Genomic DNA, 21,031 nt, shown 5'->3' on the forward strand with positions numbered 1-21,031 from the left:
GCCCTTCTAAAGAGTTTCAGCTCACACTGACATGGACTCCCTGTTTTGCCTGCACAGCATCAGTGTGTATGATGTGTGTGACTACTTCAGGAACTTGGGTAGACCATGATGGGCAATGGCTGCTGGCATTTCTCTGGGCAGACAGAGAATATATACCCCCAGAGATATCCCCAGAGCCAATTTGGGTTCATCACTTCCATTCCAGCAGCTGCAGGTGGGAAGTGCCAATGTTCTGGAAGTGCCAGTCTGCTGGAAGTGCCAGTCTTCTAACAGGCACTTTCACAGCAGGGGAAGAGTCCTCCATGTCTTTTTTTTTGTCCAAACCCCCATGTCACATATGAGTAAGAGCTTGTAAAGAGAGACATATCAAACATTTCAGTTCAGTTGCTCACTTTCTTACCTATTAGCTGGAAAACTGTCATGCCTGAATAACAACCAAGTGTTTGTTTGTTTTAATAAGAAGCAAATACAAGTTTTATTTCTGAGGACTATATTTGTATATTGTTAATTATCTTTCCCATGAGCATGCCAGCTAAAGTTTGCATGAAAAAAAACCAGACTAAAGCATGTCATTAAAATGGGTCCTGAGTACTTTTCAAATGATTCACAGTGCTCTTGTACTAATTAAAATTGAATGTGAAAATAAACATGCATGCAGTTTTCTAGGATGATTCTGTGTATTTATGAATTTTGTCAGTCTGGCCCATATGTGAAAAAATGAAGCACATGCAGTTGAAGTTAAGGATCCTAATCATGAAGAGTAAGCTGCTTGAATTGAATTAACTTTGTAGGGAATGATACAAGTATTTGATCTCACAAATCCTTACAGCACTTGTAAGTACTGTAGCTTGTTAAATCATTGGAAAGAAATTCAATCTGAGTTTCAACATGTGTCCATTACACATAGGATAAGCATCTGATAGGAATAGGAAAGCATCTAATGTGCAAAAACTTCAGCCCTGAATACTTAAGGCCCCACTCCACCTGCTCTCAGAGCTAGCATGCATTTCCAAATTTATGCAAGGAAAAGGACAGAAAGAGAAGTTTCTTTTAAATACAATGCATTTTTCTGTCTATTTGAACACAAGGATGGACTAACTGGAGGGCACTAAAAAGCTGGACATAGGTGGTGGGCCATCAGGTTGGCTAGAGAAAGTGAGTCATTGCCTTCCTGGTACAAACCCTTTGGCTTCACTTGGCTTAACACTGTAAGATGCTCAGAACAGCTGTGGACTGCATCTAAAACAAACAAACAATTTAAAATAAACAACCTGTGGAAAAAAATTAAACACAAAGACCCATATCCCTGGGAAACCAGTAAGGCAACACTGAACTTGTTGAGTAGAGCACAGCATTCCCTGTTACAGCCCATGGGATGGGGTCAGGCATCTCTGAGTGGGAGCTTTTGACTATTTCTGACTATTTCTTTCAACATATATGACCCCATCCCATGAACTAAAAAACAAGGTGGAGGAAGGAAGCTGGAGGATCTGAGGGGATTAATTCAGGACTGCAGGTGGGTGTTTGCACTCCTGCAGGAACCAAAGCCAGGAATCCTTCAGACTAAAGGTACCTACCTCACTTCTTTCAAGGAATGGAGCAAGATTGACTGTTTTCTTTGGCCCCCACTTTTTTGCCTCTTTGACTAGTGAGTACTCCTTCAGAAAGCAAGAGACCAGAGCTCAAAATACCTGCAATAACTGCTAAAGCAGGGGAGAGAAGAAGAGACAGGAACACAAGTCCTTCTGTAAAAACTGCATGCCATTTCAGGTCTTATGGGAGAGATCTAGGACTGCAGAGAGAAAGGGACTGAGAAGAAGTGCACTGGTTTTGGATAAAGACATTTGATGAAGATAAGGGAACACTGTGGCTCCCTCTTGTGAGATTATGACTGTAGTTTATATTAAGAAGTCACAGATATGAGGCAGGAACAATTCTGCAGCAGTGAGCAGGTGGAAGCCCTGACAGCACTTTTTGCTGTCATCTACTTTGCCAAAAAGATGTGTCCTCTGTGTCTTCTCAGGGAGCTCTGCAGCCCTCTGGCTAATCTGACCTGACTGTGAGGGAAGCCCTGTACCTGCTGACCTGGACTGAGAACATCTCAGCAGGCAGCATAAGAGCTCAAGGGAAATACCTAGGAAAAGTAAAATTATTTCTGGACTAGAAACATCCAGTCTGTCTGAATTAATTTCTGAATACAGCCCTCAAGGACAAATCTTGTTCCAATTCTAAGGAATGACAAACCTTCCCTGCACTCCAGTGGGCTGTGAGAGGGATGGTATCTGTTGTACAACCCTGGCTGAGGAATCAGCTGGGCAGTAATTGTATACTGCATTATGAGTCCCAGTGTGCTAACACAGGGAGGAGGACCAGTGGGCACAAGGCCATCATCTTAACAAACTGCCAGAGGGCACCAGCACTGTCCTGCTGCAGCCCAACAGCCTATCCCAGCTTCCTGGGAATCCCCTGTACCTCCTTCTGAAAGTCTCTGTGGGGCAATCCAGACCCACACCACTTTGGCACAATGCAGACCATTCTGCAGGAGGCAATTGCTTTAAAGCTGCAAGCAGCAATCTGCCAAGTTTTGTGAAGCCTGGCACTCAGATGATAAAGGCGCATCCAAAGCCCCAGGGGCTGCTGGTGAGGGCTGGTGGAGAACTCACCTGGCTGGGTTCAAGACTGGGTCTCCAACCAGTGCTTGGACGTGCCATGGTCTCTCTGTCAGTGAGATGCATGTGTCTGCAATTTCGCATTTTGCATTTAACTTCACCCTGGTAAAAAGGCTGCAGAACACATATCCAGCACCTGTAACTCTCCAGTAAAGACAGCTGGGCTTTAGAGCTGAACCTGCCCAGTGGTAGAGAGTGCCATGTCTGGAGAATGGAGGCAATCAAAGCCTGACATCCTCAAGGACCAAATATCTCACAAACGTTTCCCTGCTCATGCAGTTTTTATAGGAATAAGATGAAAGAAAGAACAAACTACATATGACAGGCATTAATTGGTTTGCACAGGCTTAACTCCACAAAGGTTCCCAGGACTGATGACACTGACTGTTAGGTGCTCATTTTTACATCCTCATGGTCTAAAAAAGAGCTGACATTGTTCCCTTTTGTATTGTATCCTTTATAACAGGCTCAGGAACTGATTTATTAATTTTGCAATTCATACTGTAATCTACGGCTTCCAGTGTTATCTGTGGAAGAAAATAACTGCATAAGTGTTCTGCAATTCAAATTGTCACCACAACCTGCAGCTTTTTGTGTCTCTACATAAACAAACCTATCACCAAGTAGAAAAGAGCCTATATATACACATATATAAGAAGTAATTCTTGGATTAGCAGTAAACTGGACTAGTTGTCACTTTTTGATCTGTTTCAGCTGAAATCAGCGCTCCAGATAAAACAAGATACTACAGAAATCCACAGTCAGATGTCCCATTTATTGTCCCCACCACTTTTCTTTGCACCCAGGTCTCTAGCCGCGATGATGTGGTACAGGTTTCCTGCCGCAGAGCACTCTGACATCCCTATAAATAACTTCACCGGCGAGGCTGCCGCTGCTTTGATCCGCCGCTGTCACAGAACCTGCAGCAGCACATCAGAGGGACTCAGAACTCCTCTCCCTGCTCCGGCCGAGGCTCGGGAGCGGAGCGGCCGCCCGGGGGCCCTGGGCGATCGGATGCTGCCCCCTGCCTGGCTCCTCGCTTCCCGGCCCCGCTCCCTCCAGCCTAAGGACTCGCACCTTCTCCACGCTCTCCTGGCCTGCAATCACAGAACCACAGAGGCTGGAAATGTCCTGTAAGGTGATCAAGTCCAGCCGTGAACTGCCAGGTGCAGCACCACACCATTTTCTCTAAGCACCATGTCTACATATGTTTTTGAATACTTGCAGGAGTGGTGATCCCATCACTTCCCCAAAGCCTAACTACCCTTTCAGTGACTTTTTTTTCCCCCAATATCTAATCTAAACCTCCCCAGGTACAACTTGAGGCTGTTTGCCACTTGTTACCTGGAGAAGAGACCAACCTCACCTGTCTACAATCTCCCTTCAGGTTTCTCCAGTTCCCTTGGCCAATGCATGATCACAACTCCACTCCAAATCAGCGGGTACGCTACAGGAGGAAATCCAACAACAAGATAGTGGTGAAAGACAGAAAAAAAATAGTTATTCCCTGGGAAAATAATTTTTGTAGGCTCCAGAAGGTCATTTTGACTGAATAGTTGCTCAAATTGCTGAGCATCATTTAAAAGGGGAAGGGCTTAAATCTATGTCCTAAGACAGTGGTAGATTATCTCAGATGTTTTTGAGCTGATCTATAGTCACTTTATCATACTTTATTAGTTTTTGGGTTTTTTGCATTTCCTTGTTTTGAATGACAACCAAGTCAGTAGCATCCCATTATAACAGGAGTCTGCAGCTTTTGGATAAATTGTACCTAAGTAAATAAGTTGCAATTAATTTCCTTCACTATTTTGCTCCTTCCAGCTGTAAAAATCAACACTGCAAATCCCACTGGTTTCCTTCCACAGTCTGCTTCCAGGGTCTGCTAAAATTCCAAAAGCAATGCAGTCTCTTTTTCCAAAAAACCCAGTTCAAAGTGAACCTTAAATGCTGTAGACAGAGCTTGGGCAGTGCAGCAGCACAATCCCCCAGCCCTCTCTGCACCCATGCTTAAGCCAAAATCACCAGTGGGGGTTGTGATGGCTGCATCCAGCTTGTCCTGGACTTGGGGGGACAGATGGCAACATAGGAGCCAAGGACTGTCCAGAAAGGTGACCTAGAAGCCTTGTTGCTGTGCAAATGTAAGTCAGTCATTGTACCGCATAAACAGTGGCAGCCCTCTAATCATGTGTGTGACACTCGTGTGACCTGCTCCAACACTGCCACATCTTCCTTGTGCTGGACCCCAGAGCTGGATGCAGCACTCCAGGTGGGATCTCCCCAGCCCAGAGAAGAGGGGCAGAAGGCAGAATCCCTTCCCTCACCCTGCTGCACACACCTTTGGATGCAGCCCTGGACACAGCTGGCTTTCTGAGCCACAAGCTCACATTGCCAGGTCATGTCCAGCTTTTCATTCATCAGTACCCTCAAGTTCTTCTCAGCAGGGCTGCTTGCAATCTCCTCTTCTCCACATTATTGGTGCTGAGGGTTGCTCCAACTCAGGTGCAGTACCTTGCACTTGGGCTTGTTGACCATTATGAGATTTCCATAGGCCTACTTCTTGAGCTTCTCTGAATTATATCCCATCCTTCATGTGCCAGTTACACCACTCAGCTTGGTGTCAATGGCAAACTTGCTGAGGGTGCACTGATCCCACTGTCTTTGTCACTGATGAAGATATAAAACACACTGTTTCCAACATGGACTCTTGAAGGACATCACTTGTCACTGATCTATATTGGAACACTGAGCCATTGACCACCACCCTCTGGATGTGACCATACAATTAACCTCTCATCCACCTAACCAGTCTACCCATGGAATCCATCTCTCTCCAATTTAGAGAGAAGGATGTTGTGGGGGATCATGTCAAAGATCTTACACAAATCTAGACAGATGATATCCATAGCCCTTCCCTTATCCACTGATGTAGTCAACCCATCATAGAAGGCCACTACTCTGGTCAAGCATGACTTAAACATGGAGAAGCTGTGCTGGTTGTCCCAAGTCACCTCCTGTCCTCCACGTGCCTTAGCACAGCTTCTAGGAGGATCTGTTTCATGGTATTTCCAGGCACAGAAGTGACAGGTCCATAGTCTCCAGAGCCTTCCTTTCTCGTCTTTTTAAAAATGGGCCAAATATTTCCCTTTTTTCTGTCATGAAGGAATTCACCTGACTGCCATGACTTTTCAATGTCACTTATTGCCAAATAAGCATGGAGTATAATTTGCAACGGACAGGAGGAAGCCAACAAGCAGCTCTACACTGTTGATACTTGAACCCACAGTGCTGCCAGCTTTGGTCATCCTTATACGCAGATTTGCATACCTGGGTACCTCTGCCAGAATGCAATTTCAGGTTCTGTGTGGACAAAAGCCAAGGACTGAAGAAGGGCAATGGAGAGAAATAATGAGTAGTTCAAAGGATTAGGGAGATTTTCGATCCATTTCTGGACCAGAGCAGGGTAATCAAGGGTCCAATAATTGGAGAGAAAATGAGGAACATTTAATCATGCAGCCAAAAAGTTAAAAATATGAAAGTACCAGAACAGACCCAGATTTCTGAGCAAATACCTGCACCAAAGCATCATACTGTGGCTCAGAAGAGCTGTTGTCATCTTGCCATGGAGGGTAAGAATTCTCTCAAGCTTATTTTTCCTTTGCACTGACAAAACAAGAAACATCTCAGAGGAACTCAGAAAACATGACTTCTCTGTATTATATAGACATATAAAGACATCTGAATGGTTTAAAAGCTGTAGGAAAATATTTTATTTAGAGACAGGGTAAAATTATGACACCATCAAAATGCCAGGCATTATGTCACTGCCTTCACCCGTGAGTCAAGATTTTATCAGCTATCTTCAGTTGAAAATATATGATTATCTCAACTATGCTTAACCAATGAAAGCCTGCAAAAGAGTAACTTCATATTGGACCTATAATTTTTCCTTTTGATGATCAAAACACTTGTTTCAATTTGGCTTTAATGTTACTGAAACTTAATTTAAATTTTAAAATGAGTCTTTAAAAAAATCTAACTGAAAAGTTGAAGTAGGATATTTGAACAACTTCTAGGCATTTTAAAAGAGGTTTTAAATTTGTTGAAATTGTTATTTTTCAATACAGAGCTTGATAAATTAGCCTTTCCTAGTGAAAAATCATTATGCTGGTCAACTTCTGAGCACCTCTACCACTGTCACATTGTGCCTCTCACTACGAGATGTTGCCAGTAGGACTTGAGGTTAACGGTTCTGCTGATGATTTTAGCCTGCTGAGATAATGGACCCAGGTAAAATCTCTGCTAAAATGAGTGGGTAGGCAGCTTTTTCCAAGATGCATTGGTGACTGGGCAGGACTCTTACCCTATTGTGACAGGACAGGGGAGTGCCCTGCTGCACCCCACTGCTCATGCACTGCTGACCCAGGCAGGCACAGTGACTGCCACGTGCACACCTGGACGTGCCCATTGGGTCCATCTGCAGATAAAGATGATAAAGAATTTTTTTCCAGTGAGAATAATCATTCACTGAACTATGGTCCTGGGGTTGTGGTAGAGTGCCTATAACTGGAGGTTTTGAAGATGTGATTGAACAGGGTGGTCGTTAATCTCACCTACACTCCCTTTCCCATCAAAGGCTGGACTGGGCAATCTTCTGAGGTCCCTTCCATTCTGGACTGTCCTATGATTCCATGATTTATATGCCCACATACCCATATGGATATGGGATATGAATAATAAGTAGAACTTATTCTAGTAAATGTCGGGTCCCCTAATTTTTTGGCACTTTTCTATGAAACAGCTCTTCACTCAGGAATGAAGAGCACTGTTCTCCAAGACTTCAGGAGATGAGGTGAGTCCCAGGAGAAATCTGGAAGTGAGAGTTTTACTGAGTGTGGCAGACAAGGGCTGTTCCTCTTGTCTTACCCAGCACAGCTTTCGGATTCTGTCAGGGGATGTGACAAGAGCACGGTGAAACTGATCCAAAGCCCAGAGTACTCCCTGGTCACGGGGACTCTGCTCAGTACCCATGTGGTGCTGAGAGCCTCTGGGGCAGCAGCTCTGTGAGAAAGGAGATGTGAGAAAGGATTCATTCTGACTCTTTAAAACAAGCCGTTACAGATGATGTTAGGAGGATGGGCCCAATTCACTGAAATGTGAATGACTGTAAATTAATTAAATTCAGTACAATACAAGGCTTCAGAAAATGCCAACAAAACACAGTGCCAACACTCTGGAATAGGCCAATCCTGGAACAGGCCTTTAAACATGTTAATACTATTATCCTTAAACGTCTGGAAACAAATGATCATTGAAACAATAATAGGAAAATATTCCTGGTTATTAAATAATGAGGAAATCCTTGCTAACACCATCTGCAGACATCCACTTCAGTAACAATTCATAATGTTTAAGTGTCAAAATAATACCCAGGCGACACTGGTGAACTGACTTCTCTTACTCAGGGTTTGAGCCAAGTTGTGGCACACCAAGGAAGGCTAACAGTTTCAGCAGACAGATGTGACTCCAATGTAACATCCATTTCAAATGTATAGTTAAAAACAGAATACAAGAATTCTTGAGAGAACTCTTGCCTGTATGAATGATAATTTAAAATTATTAAGGCTGTATTGGTGCCACACCAAAGGACTCTCAGGCATATTAGTGTACCAAGCAAATGGGGTTTTTTGAGGTATAAAAATGGCCTGTCTGAAACAAATTTTCTATTTCAAAGCTTGCAATTTTCATTTTGGCATATCTTGCATACTTCTTCTGCTTTTACTTTTTCTCAGATTATGTTATTCTTTTATTCTTCACTTTGTTTCACTGCATTTTTTTGTCCCTTGGAACTGCTTTAACTACAGAGAAAGAAAACATCCTAGCTGCTATATTTATTAGGTCTCCCTATTATAAATGAAAAATTAATTTAGAATTTGTTTTGAACTTGTCATGGGGCAAGAAGGATGGAAGAACTAATCAGAACTATCGGATTTGCCAGCCCCTTGTTAAATCTGCTGCATGTCTAAGCTGCTAGGAGGTGGAAAATGAGAATAAAATTAAGGCCCCGCCCATTAAAGGCACAAGCCTTGGTTCCTGTGTCTTTGCAAAATGGCCATATTTATATTCAATACTGAGTAACAAGGTTTCCAATAATTCCCTTTAAAATTATGCTTTTAATAATAACAAAGAGTTAATATTTTAAAGATCGTCCATTTAAGTAATGAGAGCAAAGGCCAAATAATGGAAGGAGTGACTTGAGAAGGACATGGATGCTCAACGTGCGCTGTGTGAGGAAAATCTCTGATCACAAAGTATTCTATTTGCTGCTCTCTGAAATGGAAATATTTGAGAATTCCCGTTTAAACCAAGGAAAATGCCTGGAGACAAAACCTCAACTATTTTTGCACTCTTTGATGTCAGCTGAAAAGCAAAGGCCAAGCAATCTCAATCTGCAGAGCTGAGCTGAATCTGGAGAGAGGAATTCCTGATTCATGAGTCACTTGGTTTATGCTAGCCAGGGCACATCCACACTCAGGCCTGCAACAAACATTGTGACAGATGCAGGAAATAACAAGCAGAATGATCTTCAGATGGTGCTTTCCAGCATGGAGTGACAGGGAGTAAATTCAAACATTGCAAACACTTTTCCAAAATTCAAAGCAGCATGTGAGTGCTCCAACTCCCCCCTGACTTCAGCAGCTCAGCCCTTCCTTGCAGGAGCCAAGGACCTGGAGGGCAGCACAATAGGCATCATGCAAACATCATGCAGCTTCTGTTTCAGCAAATGATGGGGAGTGGTTTTTGTTGCCATTGAGAGGCCAAGTTCAGGAATGTCCAGAAGGTTCACAGATACAACATAAAACAAAGTGCTTCTTACACTGCTGTACCTCTCTGGCCTTACATTTAGTCCCTATCAGTACATTAAACAAATTATTTGCTTTTCTTACAGGGGAACCTGATTCCCATAAGGTACCAAGAGGAGGACTGAGTTTTGCTAATCATATTTACCAACATAATAATTTCCAGACAGCTCAGGCCAGAAGTTCATTTAGTGCAAAACAGTAGGATAATGTGATTTACCAGAGGATCTACCGAGTTATAATCATCTCAATAAATTCCCTTTCCAAAGTCAGCTTCTATCACAGGGGAATAGTATTTCTTTCTAGGCTGAGATCTGGGTTACAGAAATTCAGACAAATTTTAGCACTAACAGTTCTGTTACGTATAGGACAATGATGGAATTAACCTATCATAAATGTCAGGATCATGTTCTCATAAAATGTAGGACTAATAACAAGGACAAAACTTAAAGAAAGAAAACCACCTTGCCATGAAGTGGCTGCTCATCTTCTACATGGTGAGATGAGCAGGCAGATCATAATTTCATGCATATCTACTCAAATACCAATTTCTCTCCTAAATCAGTCCTGTCAGTTCAAGCATTTTTCAATTTTTAATCTTGTTAGTTCTTCTGAAACTGTTCAAGCTAATTTATTCTTCCTTTGAGGACCAATATGCATGCATACTGAATTTTAAAAGGTGTCTTTCTGCCAGTCTTTGGGGAAGATAAATTTCCATTAATTACAATACAGCAACATTAGATTCTTCAGGAAAGGCTTGTTTGGATTATTGACTGAACCAGGAATACAACTGCCAATAAATCCACACATCATATTTATATATGTACTAAATCATTCTTGTCACATTCCATTATCCTGTCTTCTATACCATCTCCAAAGCCAACATTATAGTTTTTTGAGAAAGTTACAGGAAATCCATACTTTGCAGTCAAAAATAACTTGTCACTGAAACAATGTACTTCCTAGGTTGCTTAAAATAGCTTTCACCTTTAAAGGCATGGAAGTCATTCTAATTTCCAAAAGCATTTATAAAATCCTACAAGTACTTCAGCTGTTTATGATATCATTATCTCCGTGACAATGACACAGACACAAACATAATAGATTAATTTCTTCTTGACAAGACTGTTGACAGGTTGATTGTAAGAAACCCTTTCTTTTGTAGTTCTTACTTTTATTTCCTTTCATGGCTGTTCAATATACACTTTCCTTATTACAAAATGCAAACAAATTGGCTTATTTTCTTAAATACCTGTACAGAAAAAGCTTCACCTATCTGTATAGGATTTTTTTCTGCACTCAGTAGCATGCATAGTAGATAATGCTTCACTCAGATCCCTTAGATATGTTTTTTAATTATTACTTTCATAGTGCATTTCTACTGTTATAACTCTAATCAAAATGGAAAATCACAACAGCACTGTGGTCATCTTCATGTCCCAAGGACCTACACAGTTATATCCCATGAGAAATTCAAGTTACTGCTTTGGTGACTGCTCTGATTGCCCTGGTGGCACTTCAGGACTCAGCAGGGTGAAGCTACAGCCTGAGGAAAGGGACGGGAGAAGTCCCTGGACTATTTTCTGTTGCCCAGCAAGCTCACAGTGGCTGACAAGCATACAGCAAAGCTGCAGTGTGTGGAGCTTCAGAACCAGCACTCGTGACTGCTCACACTCCCAGGCACAGATGCACATCTGGTCACAGCTGTACTTTGAAAGACACAGACATGTCATTGCTTGTGTCTTGTCTAGAGTGAAAATCTGACCAAGAGCCAAGCAAAGGAGGACTGTGGAGGCTATTCCCTGTATTGGATCTTGTCTAATCACCTGCATATTGCTTTTGCAGAAGTTCTGTAACAAATCCCTGATGAACATGTTTGCTAGAGAATAAAGACAATGCATAGACATACAATTTTCCTTCCTCTTCTCTTTCTAGCTTAGAAGTGAAAAGACAACAGTATTAAAGTGAAGCTGAAGTTGAATGACTACTTTTTCCTCTCCTCTTTTCCAAGTGAGTGTGGATGTTGCTCTTGCCATTTGCCAAAGCTGAGAGCTACACAAACACCCCTCCAGGACCAGAATCATCCTTCACTGCTTTTCCTGCCCAGGTAATCTCAGTGCTAAGCACAAAAAGAAGCAGTGCTTCCTAAAGACACCATTAAAAAAGCAGTTAATATAAAAGAAAGGGAGACCTTTTTCCTAATTTCTGTAAAGAATGTGTCAGTTTCCTTTTAAGAGTTTGCCTTTCACGAATTACCAATTTTAAAGTAATGAAAATTCAAAAATATTATATTGAGAAAATCTCTGTTTTTACTTCAGGTGGACCTAAAGTTATTTTGGCTTTTCATAATTAGATGGGGAACATGTTTTGTGATTGGAAATATATATAATATAGAACATCAGAGAAAAATTGCATTTAAGAGCTATCTATAAATTCTATTAATAGAATTTATAGATAGCTCTTAAGGTAAAATTTGAATTTTTCAAACATGAATGGACAATTTCAACTTTGACAGGATCCTTCATTTCTACATAATCTTCAGATATGATATTTTATGCATTTTATGAAAATGCAGCACATTATTCCAGCTTTGCTAAGAGAATATTTGACTGGAAAATCACCACTAAATAAAACTGCAGGCAGATTGGGTCAGGGCCATTTTGCATTAATTCAGGATGAAGGGAAGTGTTTCCTCTCAGGGTCCTTGCCCTTGCCAAGCCTGATGCTGTTGGCAGCAGCAGCTCCAGTTAATGTAAAATTAATTTTACATTAGTTGAAGAGTAGTGGGTAAATTTGCTGGTATCAGCCATTGTGCCTGGCAGCACATAAGCTGCTGCTGTGAATAAGGCTGGCTGGGCTTCTCTGGAGAGCATCTCCTCTGTGCCTTGGCCTGGCTCTGCAAAAACACCTCCAGAGCTGGGAACCATCCAGCGCCCCTCGGGCTTGCACATGAACCCCGGTGTGAAGTGCTGGCATACCACTGAAAGGCTTTTGGGGTTAATCCTTAATGATTTGCTGTGCCCAAAGCCAGGCAGCTGCAGGACCCGCCTCCACCCAGCCCTGTGCTACGAACATCACCCACAAGGAGGAGCCCCACTTCCAAATAATTCACTCAGAGAAAATACCAGAGTTCTACCTTGGCTGTACCCAGGCTAAAGAGATTAGCGAAGAACCACTCATTGATAGAAGGAACAGTGGCGTTCTTTTTGCCTAAACTCCCATCAGAAAGAAGATTCGCCAGACAGGGGATGTTTGCCTAATTACATTATCCCAACTTTTCCCAATTACAAGGAAAACAGATGTTTTGTGACTGGAAATGAACCCAAAGGGAAGGAACATCAAAGACCAACTGCCTACAACAAGAACCTACAAAATCAAATTTTTTTCCTTACACTCAATTAGTTATGATGCCAAGCACGTTTTCCCCAGGCAGGAAGGTGTGACTGAGTGAAACTGCTTCCCTGGGAACTACAGGATGAAGCCGAAAGAAACACAGTAAAAGTTAGTAGAAAGATTTATACAATAAAGTTACTGCATGAATATGCAACAGCAGTTTTCATTTTGAATTTACTGTGCGTATTTCAGAATAACCCACAAAGCTTAGTTTAACTGAGTACTGTCTTTGTGAATAGCCCCATTACTATCTTACAGCTACATCAGTCTGGAGAAGAGGAGTAAGAAGAGTAAGAAGAGCAAATGTGCAAACAGTTGTGCAGTTGACTTCCCTTGCTCGATTTTCAGGTGTACTGAGCCTTGTGAGAGCAGTTTGAAGCCAAAAGGGTGCATGTGCACTCAGCCTGCATGGGCACGGGCTTTTGAAACTCTAATCCAAAGCCCAAGGTTTGCAAATTAAGTGTCTGTGTTTCAAAACTTCATCTTGAGCAACTTGCCTACAGTTACCCAGTCATGCCTGGTAGGGTAAGGAACAAAATTCATACTGGTCAAAGATCAATAAAATGCTGCCAGATACCTCAAAAGCACAAGCAAGGATTTATCTTGATTTCACATGAGGAAGAATGTCATTCAAGATTTCTTTTAGGTGGGTTTTAGCTCAGTTTTCAGTTCACTCACTTTAAAAGTAGGGTGGTTCTTCCTTCCTGTTTGTACATTTATTTTACATACCCAGAAGTCACAGAAAGGTAAGCAGTTTCTCTCTTTTTTATCTGTCTGCTGCTATCTTGATTACTTTTCGATTTACGTTGCTGCCTACTTTGCAAAATAAAATCACCTGAGCTGTTAATAATATTTTTCCTGCATGATTCAGAAACAAGTACCTTCAACAGATTGTTTTCATAAAATTGATTAAATGCTGAACTTATGCATTCTAACAAAACCCTGCCCTGCTATGATACTGGCTGGAAGGTCAATCCAGAAATACCCAAGCAATCTGGGGTTACTGGAGTGAGCAGTTACTAACAAATATGATCACAGATCTAATGGAGGCAAAACATTCTGCTGGACCCCACACTTAAAACCAAGGAATACAACCAATGAAGAACTCACCAGGGACGTGAAGGTCACAGGCAGCTTTTGCTGCAGTAGCCATGAAATGGTGGTGGATCCCACAAAAAGGAAACAAGGAAAATAGCAGGAATAACCCCTGGAGTTCAGGAGAGCATGTTACCGCCTCTTAAGGTGTCTCCTTGGAGAAATCCTGTGTAATGTATCCACAGAGAGAAGAGGGGACCAGAACAGTCAGTTGAGTTTCAAATATTACCTCCTCCAGCTGCAGAGTGATCCATCTGAACATGCAGGAAATCAATCAAAGGCAGGAGGCAGCTGCAAATATGAGCAAGGAGGCTCTGACAAAGCTCAAATAGAAAAAGGAAGTGTTCTGCAAGAGGTAGAAGCAAGGGTGGATAAACTGCCAGGAATATAGAAACGCTGTCCAAGCACACAGGGGCAGGGTTAGAAAAGGCCAAACCCATCTGGAGTTGTGCCTGCTATGGAATTGTGGACAGCAGCAAAGACATCCACAAGTACATCACCTGCAAAAGCAAGACAAGGGAGAATGTGGGCCTGCTGCTGAATGGGATGGGGGATCTGGTAACAAGAAAGCTGAGGGACCTGTGTTTACTGGTACAGCCAGCCTTCAGGGACCTCATGCTCTCAAACCTGAGAGAAAGTCTGAAGCAAGAGGAAAAAGATAAAGTTAAGAAACATTTAACTAAAAACAAAGGCATATTAAAGACAAAGGGGCCTTATGGGATGTATCCATGCCTTCTGATAGTGCTGGTTGATGTCATTGAGGCTACTCAATTATGAAAGAATATGGTGATCAGGAAGAGTTCCTCAACTGTAGAAAAGAGTGAAGGTCACTCCTGCCTTCAAGTAGGACACAGGAACTACAGGCTCATCACCCTCATCTCTGTCCTCTGGAAGGTGATGGAGCAAGCATTCCTGGAGAGCACCTCCAAATAACTGAAGGATAGAGTTATGGGGAGCAGCCAGCGTGGACTTCATAAGCACAGAGCCCTGTAATACAGTATAGGCATTGCTAGCAATGGGCCATAAGCTTTGTACTGAATTTGCAAGGTCTCAGGATAGAGTCTTCCAACTTTATCCAAAATTCTTTTGACCTGCCTGAACCTTTACTTAAACTGGTTAGCTGCAACAGCAATTTTGCTAACTGAGCAGGAAGTTGAACTAGATGATGCCCAGAGGTTTCTGGCAACCCCCACTATTCTGTGAAAACAGTCTAATGAAATTCACCTAGAATTTGCCTCCCGTTCAAGAAATGTACACAGCATTTTTAAAATCCTTTGATATAAGACAATTTCCTCCTTATTCTGACTCTCTCCTTTTTTGACTCTAGTAAAGGAATGCTAAGCAGAGCTGACACAACATGTTTGGGAGGAGTTTAGTGATACAGAATGTCTTAATCAAGTTCCTAATTAAAAAAAGAATGGTTTAGTTTAACTGAAATTTTAAGAAAAAAAGATAACTAGCAAATAATGGATATTTAGTATTGCTCTTCAGTGCTTCTTTGACAAGTAATTTAGCAAATTATTTGTTTAAATCCTTGGTATTTAAGCATATGAAAGTTAATACACATTTTGACTCCAAGATGTCTTTTGCAGCCATTGTAACTTATGCTGCTTCTTAGTTTTTTCTTACAAATACATCTGCAAAGAACTGTTTCTTGATAGGTCTGTTGAGCTTTTAAAATCAAGAGTAGATCACAACTGGTATTAATTTGCTCAAACATTATCTCAGTCCTTATAATTAACCACCAGCTTTTCGGATTTTTACCTTCCTTTTACAAGAAAACCTGGAACTTACAATGGAAATTATTTGTTTGTTCTAGGCATGTTAGGCTTTTTGTTGTTTTTTTTCAGCTGGAACAGGATATTTTACTTTATATTTTACAAAATTTCATCCAGACCGATAATGCTTTTATTGTCATAGTATATATAGGATTGCACTTACTTAAATGATTAAGCTTAAGATCTGAGTAAAGTTTTCTTTTTACTTTGTGTTTTGTTTTCCTATAATGTTTTGCTGTCAGGTGTGGATGTATTACTGTCCCTGCTAGTCAAATGCTCTAGAATGCAATTTTTGCTTAGTTCAGTCAATAATTGATCGATTTCCTATTGCAAAGTCAAAATGTATGTTGCAGCTACATTCCTGGCAGGTCCTGCCCAAACAATCACACCATCACTACAGACATATTCACTGTTCTACTAAAGTCTCACCAGTGGAATATTCTGGCAACTGAATTTTTCTCAGAGGAAGTTTTTGGAAGTGAAACACCCCTACAAGTCCTATTTTTATGCTATGATAAAAATTTTAGTTCTCTGCCTATGAAGCTGCCAGGCGTCATGTGATGCTCCCAGTTTTGCAAACAATTCAGTCATCTGATGATTTACTCCCCCCTTGGTAGTAGAAGTTGACCCAGTAGTCTCTGGTGGACTGGCAGGATCTCCAAATGCCTTGAGGAAATGCTTTCCATTTAAGGAACTCACATGGACACCATTTGCATATTTGCAGCACTGTTCTGGGTGAGGGTGATTTAAGATAGACAAAATGAACTCTGTCTTCATAATAGCAGCATTCACCTGAGGTATGGAGAACAAGAAAAACCTGTTGAACAAGGGAATGCCACAACCCTTAGCATTCATTTGGGCAGCAACTGAGGGAATGCAGAAGAGCAAAACTTTCGGTTTGGCATTTTGGCAACTGTGAAAATGTCAGTATGTAGTTGCTTTTCACTACATTCTAAGCCAAACTTAACTTTTCATGGTCTACAAACATAGCCTCAGATGTTTTCAAAAACATCTGAAAAAAACCACACAGGTATGATTCAAATTAGAATGACTGAAAAAGCCTGACAGAAAAAGAAAATGAAGTGGCAAGTTCTCCTCAGCTCCAATTTTCTTTCCTTCACTTAGTTTTTTCTGACCTTTTTTCTTTCATCCTCACTCACAGCTTTCTGTCTCCTGTACTGAGGTGCCATTGCAATGTAAAAATCAGGAAAGTACTGTTTAGTAATGTGCACTGCCCTTGCATATTAAAATTCCTGGCACCCATACATCTGACTTGTGTCTGTTCTCATATTTGCACAGAAGCAGTAAACATTAAACATCAGAACAACAGCAGCTGATCTTTGTTCAGCTTTGGTTGTTTGGCTGTTTTGGTTTTTCATTTTTTGGTTGTTTTTTTTTTTTTTTTTCTGATCTTCAGCTTAGACATTCAGTCATTTCTGATCTCTTCATCTGCTGTTTGTTTGTTTTCCTGAGGACAATTTCACCAAGCATAACTGATGCAAGACCTTTCTCTTCATTCATAGCCATCTCTGATATTATTGTGGTTTACTTCTGCAGTTATTTTATGACACATACCTAAGTTTTCTTTCATGTGTGCAATTTCAGCTTTAAAGACACATTATATAACAGGTTTTTTCTCCCTTGCATTTTCCTACTTTATCCTGAATTTTTTAGGATTCACACTCTTGTATTTGTGTACTTTTGAAACACTCCACATTTTGTTGCTTATCTGAATCTGTCTCCTAACTTCCTATTCCCATTTTGGTCACTGCTTCACAGCTTATGATGGGCTTTTTATGTCTCATCTCAGCTAGACAGACCTTGTGTCTCCTATTTTTTTTAAGAGTTAGCTGCTGCAGCCAGTGAGATTTTCCAAGCACTTTTCCTGCAGGTACCCTGTGAACACTTGATCCCATATCAAAGGGACTTTTATGATTCTCTGACTTCAGAACTGAGCTTTTAATATCACTACTGTGATAGGCTTCAAATGCTCCTTTAAGCTGCAGCATTGAGAAATAAGACCCATCACACTCCAATACCTCTATATTAATGCAGGTTAGCAAATACAGCAGACGTCAGAATTGCCTTTCAGCAGTTTAGTCACGATATGACTGAATATCACGGTCTGAACCCTAGTCATAGTTCAGACAATTTTAATTCCCAAAATTTTGTATAATACAGTGGCCTTAAAATGCAGTACATCAGCTTAAATGCTTGTAATCTACAAACCTGGAGAGCCTATGTTATTTCTGGGCCCTAATCTTGTGTGACTTTCTCATTGCATTCTTCTGTCAGTTGGATTTTCTCAACAGCTCCTCACATATTCTTCACTAAGTAGTAGGAGTAGAGAGGAGCCTTCCTCAGGTGTGACAAGTGTCTCATACACATTGATTCCATAGAAGATAGATTCTTTTCACCTGTTTGAACATGATTTGGCATGAAGTTATATAAACATGGCCCAAATGTCAAAAATCCCTAAATACTAAACATACTAAGTGTCTGTTGAAAATATACATGAATTCTATGCTTAGCTGCCTTTCTGAGCTAGACAGCCTCTCAGACTCCTTAGTGTCAGTGTTTGCTAAGCAGTGAATGGTACTTTAGTGTTCCAGATCAGCCTCAGAAGACAGACACAGGACTGCCTTGCACTGCCACACTACAGTGCTGCCAAGCCACCCGCCAGAAGACTCTTCTGCCTTCTGTACTATCAGCTCTAAGTTCAGGCTCTGTTCCTTCCTTAATTAATATTTCAGCCTTTTACAAGCTGAACTATTTTGATAAAAAGACATTATCTCCTCAGTTTTGGAAATTTTACTTTTTTATATAAAGGAGGACTATGTAAAGACCTGGAGCTGGTCTTGAGATTGAGATTTGTAAAAGAATGAGTAGAAGAACATAGATTCCTCTGATCAGCTGTGCTGGAAGCTCTACAGATTCCTACTCATGCAAGCAAGAATGAGTGCTGAACACTGTTCCAAGTGAGGCTTCAGAGGTTATGCCAAGGAAATTGTATGCTGCTGACTTAATTGTTAAACATTGGCAGGGCTCTGGAGCAGGGGAGATAGAGTCCTTGGTGTAACAGCAATACCTCGCAGTGCACAGCAGTGACATCCTACACACCATCTGTGTAGGGCAAAAATGACACTGGGGCCTGAGCTGCACTTCCACGTACCTTAACAGTCAGAGCAAGAACAAGCCCTTAGAATAAGGCTAATTACAGGACTGTTAGGTACAAGACAATAATAAAAACTCTGAAGTAATTATGCAAAAGTGGCAGATGCAAAAAGTCCAGGACTACCGTACCTATGAAGACCTGGGGGAAAAATGTTTAAGATTTGCCTCCAGAAAACACCTAAATGGAGCTACCTATGGGTGGACAAGGTGACAAAGTTTCTACTGTGCTCAGTGGAGTTGAATGCAGGCATGGCATGGGCTGAACAGCTACTGAGATCCCAGAGCACGTGCTGAACACAGCTCCACCACCTCTGAAAGGCACTTCAACACTCACAAGGCAGCACACACACAAGTACCCAAGTCAGGTGTCTTAAGAAGCTGGTAAGGAATGTGCCCATAAGCAACAGTACTTTTACATACACAGGAATACACCAACTTGTGCAGGGAAATTTGAGCTAGCTTCAGAGTAGCAGGGTGGCAGCATGCTGTACAAATGAATACACTTTGCTTTTTAGCAGGAGCAATAAATCCCTATTAAACACTGCTGTGCTATGGCTAGGTCTTCTGTACAGCAGCCAGGTTTTGTTAAGAGAAAGATTTACTTTTCCCCTGTAGAAGAGGCTGCAACCAGGGAAGCAACATTCATTCCTCTCCCAGCTGCCTAAACCTGAGAACACCAACTAATTACTATTAACCTACTGTTACTATTTAAATCACCTTGCACAAAATGCAAAAATTAAAAGCAAGGAAGAAAATAGTATTCTTGTCATTAGCCCAGCTGTTGCACTACCACAGTGGGCAAAGAAGTACTAGGGATGAGCAACAGGAAAGGTTACAGAATTAATGACTATAGGCTTATAGCAACTTTGACAGACTCATTTCATTAATACAGAGTTTCTGAATGAAACTACGCTTAATGCATGGCTGTGTGTCAGCTCATGGGTGCTTTCCTGTTAACACCAATGATTTCCCTATTTCTTGGGCATTTTTCCTATCTTGCAGCATCATGTGACATGAACATGATAGGCTACCCTAAGTACACATTTTGGGTATTATAACTGACCAGCTTGTTCATAATGCTATAAAATAGTTTGGTATTCACAGTTTTATTAAAGAGGATTTTCTATCTAGGAAATCTAATAAAAAGTCTAATAAAGGAAGCACAATTTTTCTGTTCAGATAAAGATTCACCATGAGGATAGTGAACAGCCTGCTGCATAAAACATCCCCTAAAATCTGTAAGACTCATTACTAACTTACCCAGACTAGGAACCATAACTGATACATACTTTGCAGTTATTTCCTTTTTTTTTTTTTTTAATCTTCAACACAGAAAGAGGCTATATAGGGAGACAATCCTAAAACAATCTTGTACTGGGTGGTCCTTATTTTTTCAGCTGGAGAACTTTCAGTCTACTCCTTTTATTTGTTAAGTTCTAAAAAAAACCCAGAATCTAATTTCTTATTAATTATCACAAACAAAATTAAGTACCTGCTTATCATGGTATATACTGAATGGTGCTTGTATTTTCTTATGCTTAAGTTTTATGTAATCCTGGAAAGCTTCATGACTGATTAGGTGGGTCATTTGCAAGAAAAGCAGTTTCAGAAGACCTGCACACTGATCAATACCTAAGATAAGTTGTTTGGCATTTTTTTACCCTCAGACCTGGCAGAACAGATAGGAACAGATCATTTATGCATCTCAAATTGCTTTTCATTTTGCCACACAATGCTCCTGCCAGCTTATACTTAATTTGTGATCCAGTTATGAAAGTCAGATTATCCTTTCTCTCTACCCAGAAATTTATTGTTAACACTCACAAGCAGCAAATAAAACAGCAGGTGTAACCAGCATTGTAACAATAGACTTATCTATTGCATTGCAAATATAACCACCACCATGTCAGTGGTGTGAGCAATAATGAAACTGGTCAAGGAAGCTTTTGAATACAGATCTACATAAGCTTCAATTAGAAACAACCCCCTGACATGGGTTGTGCTTCAGTATTTGGATGGATGGGATTCAAATACAATGCACAAACCACTAAACACAAGGGAACAG

Source organism: Zonotrichia albicollis, chromosome 1, assembly GCF_047830755.1.
Source record: "Zonotrichia albicollis isolate bZonAlb1 chromosome 1, bZonAlb1.hap1, whole genome shotgun sequence".
Lineage (NCBI taxonomy): Eukaryota > Metazoa > Chordata > Aves > Passeriformes > Passerellidae > Zonotrichia > Zonotrichia albicollis.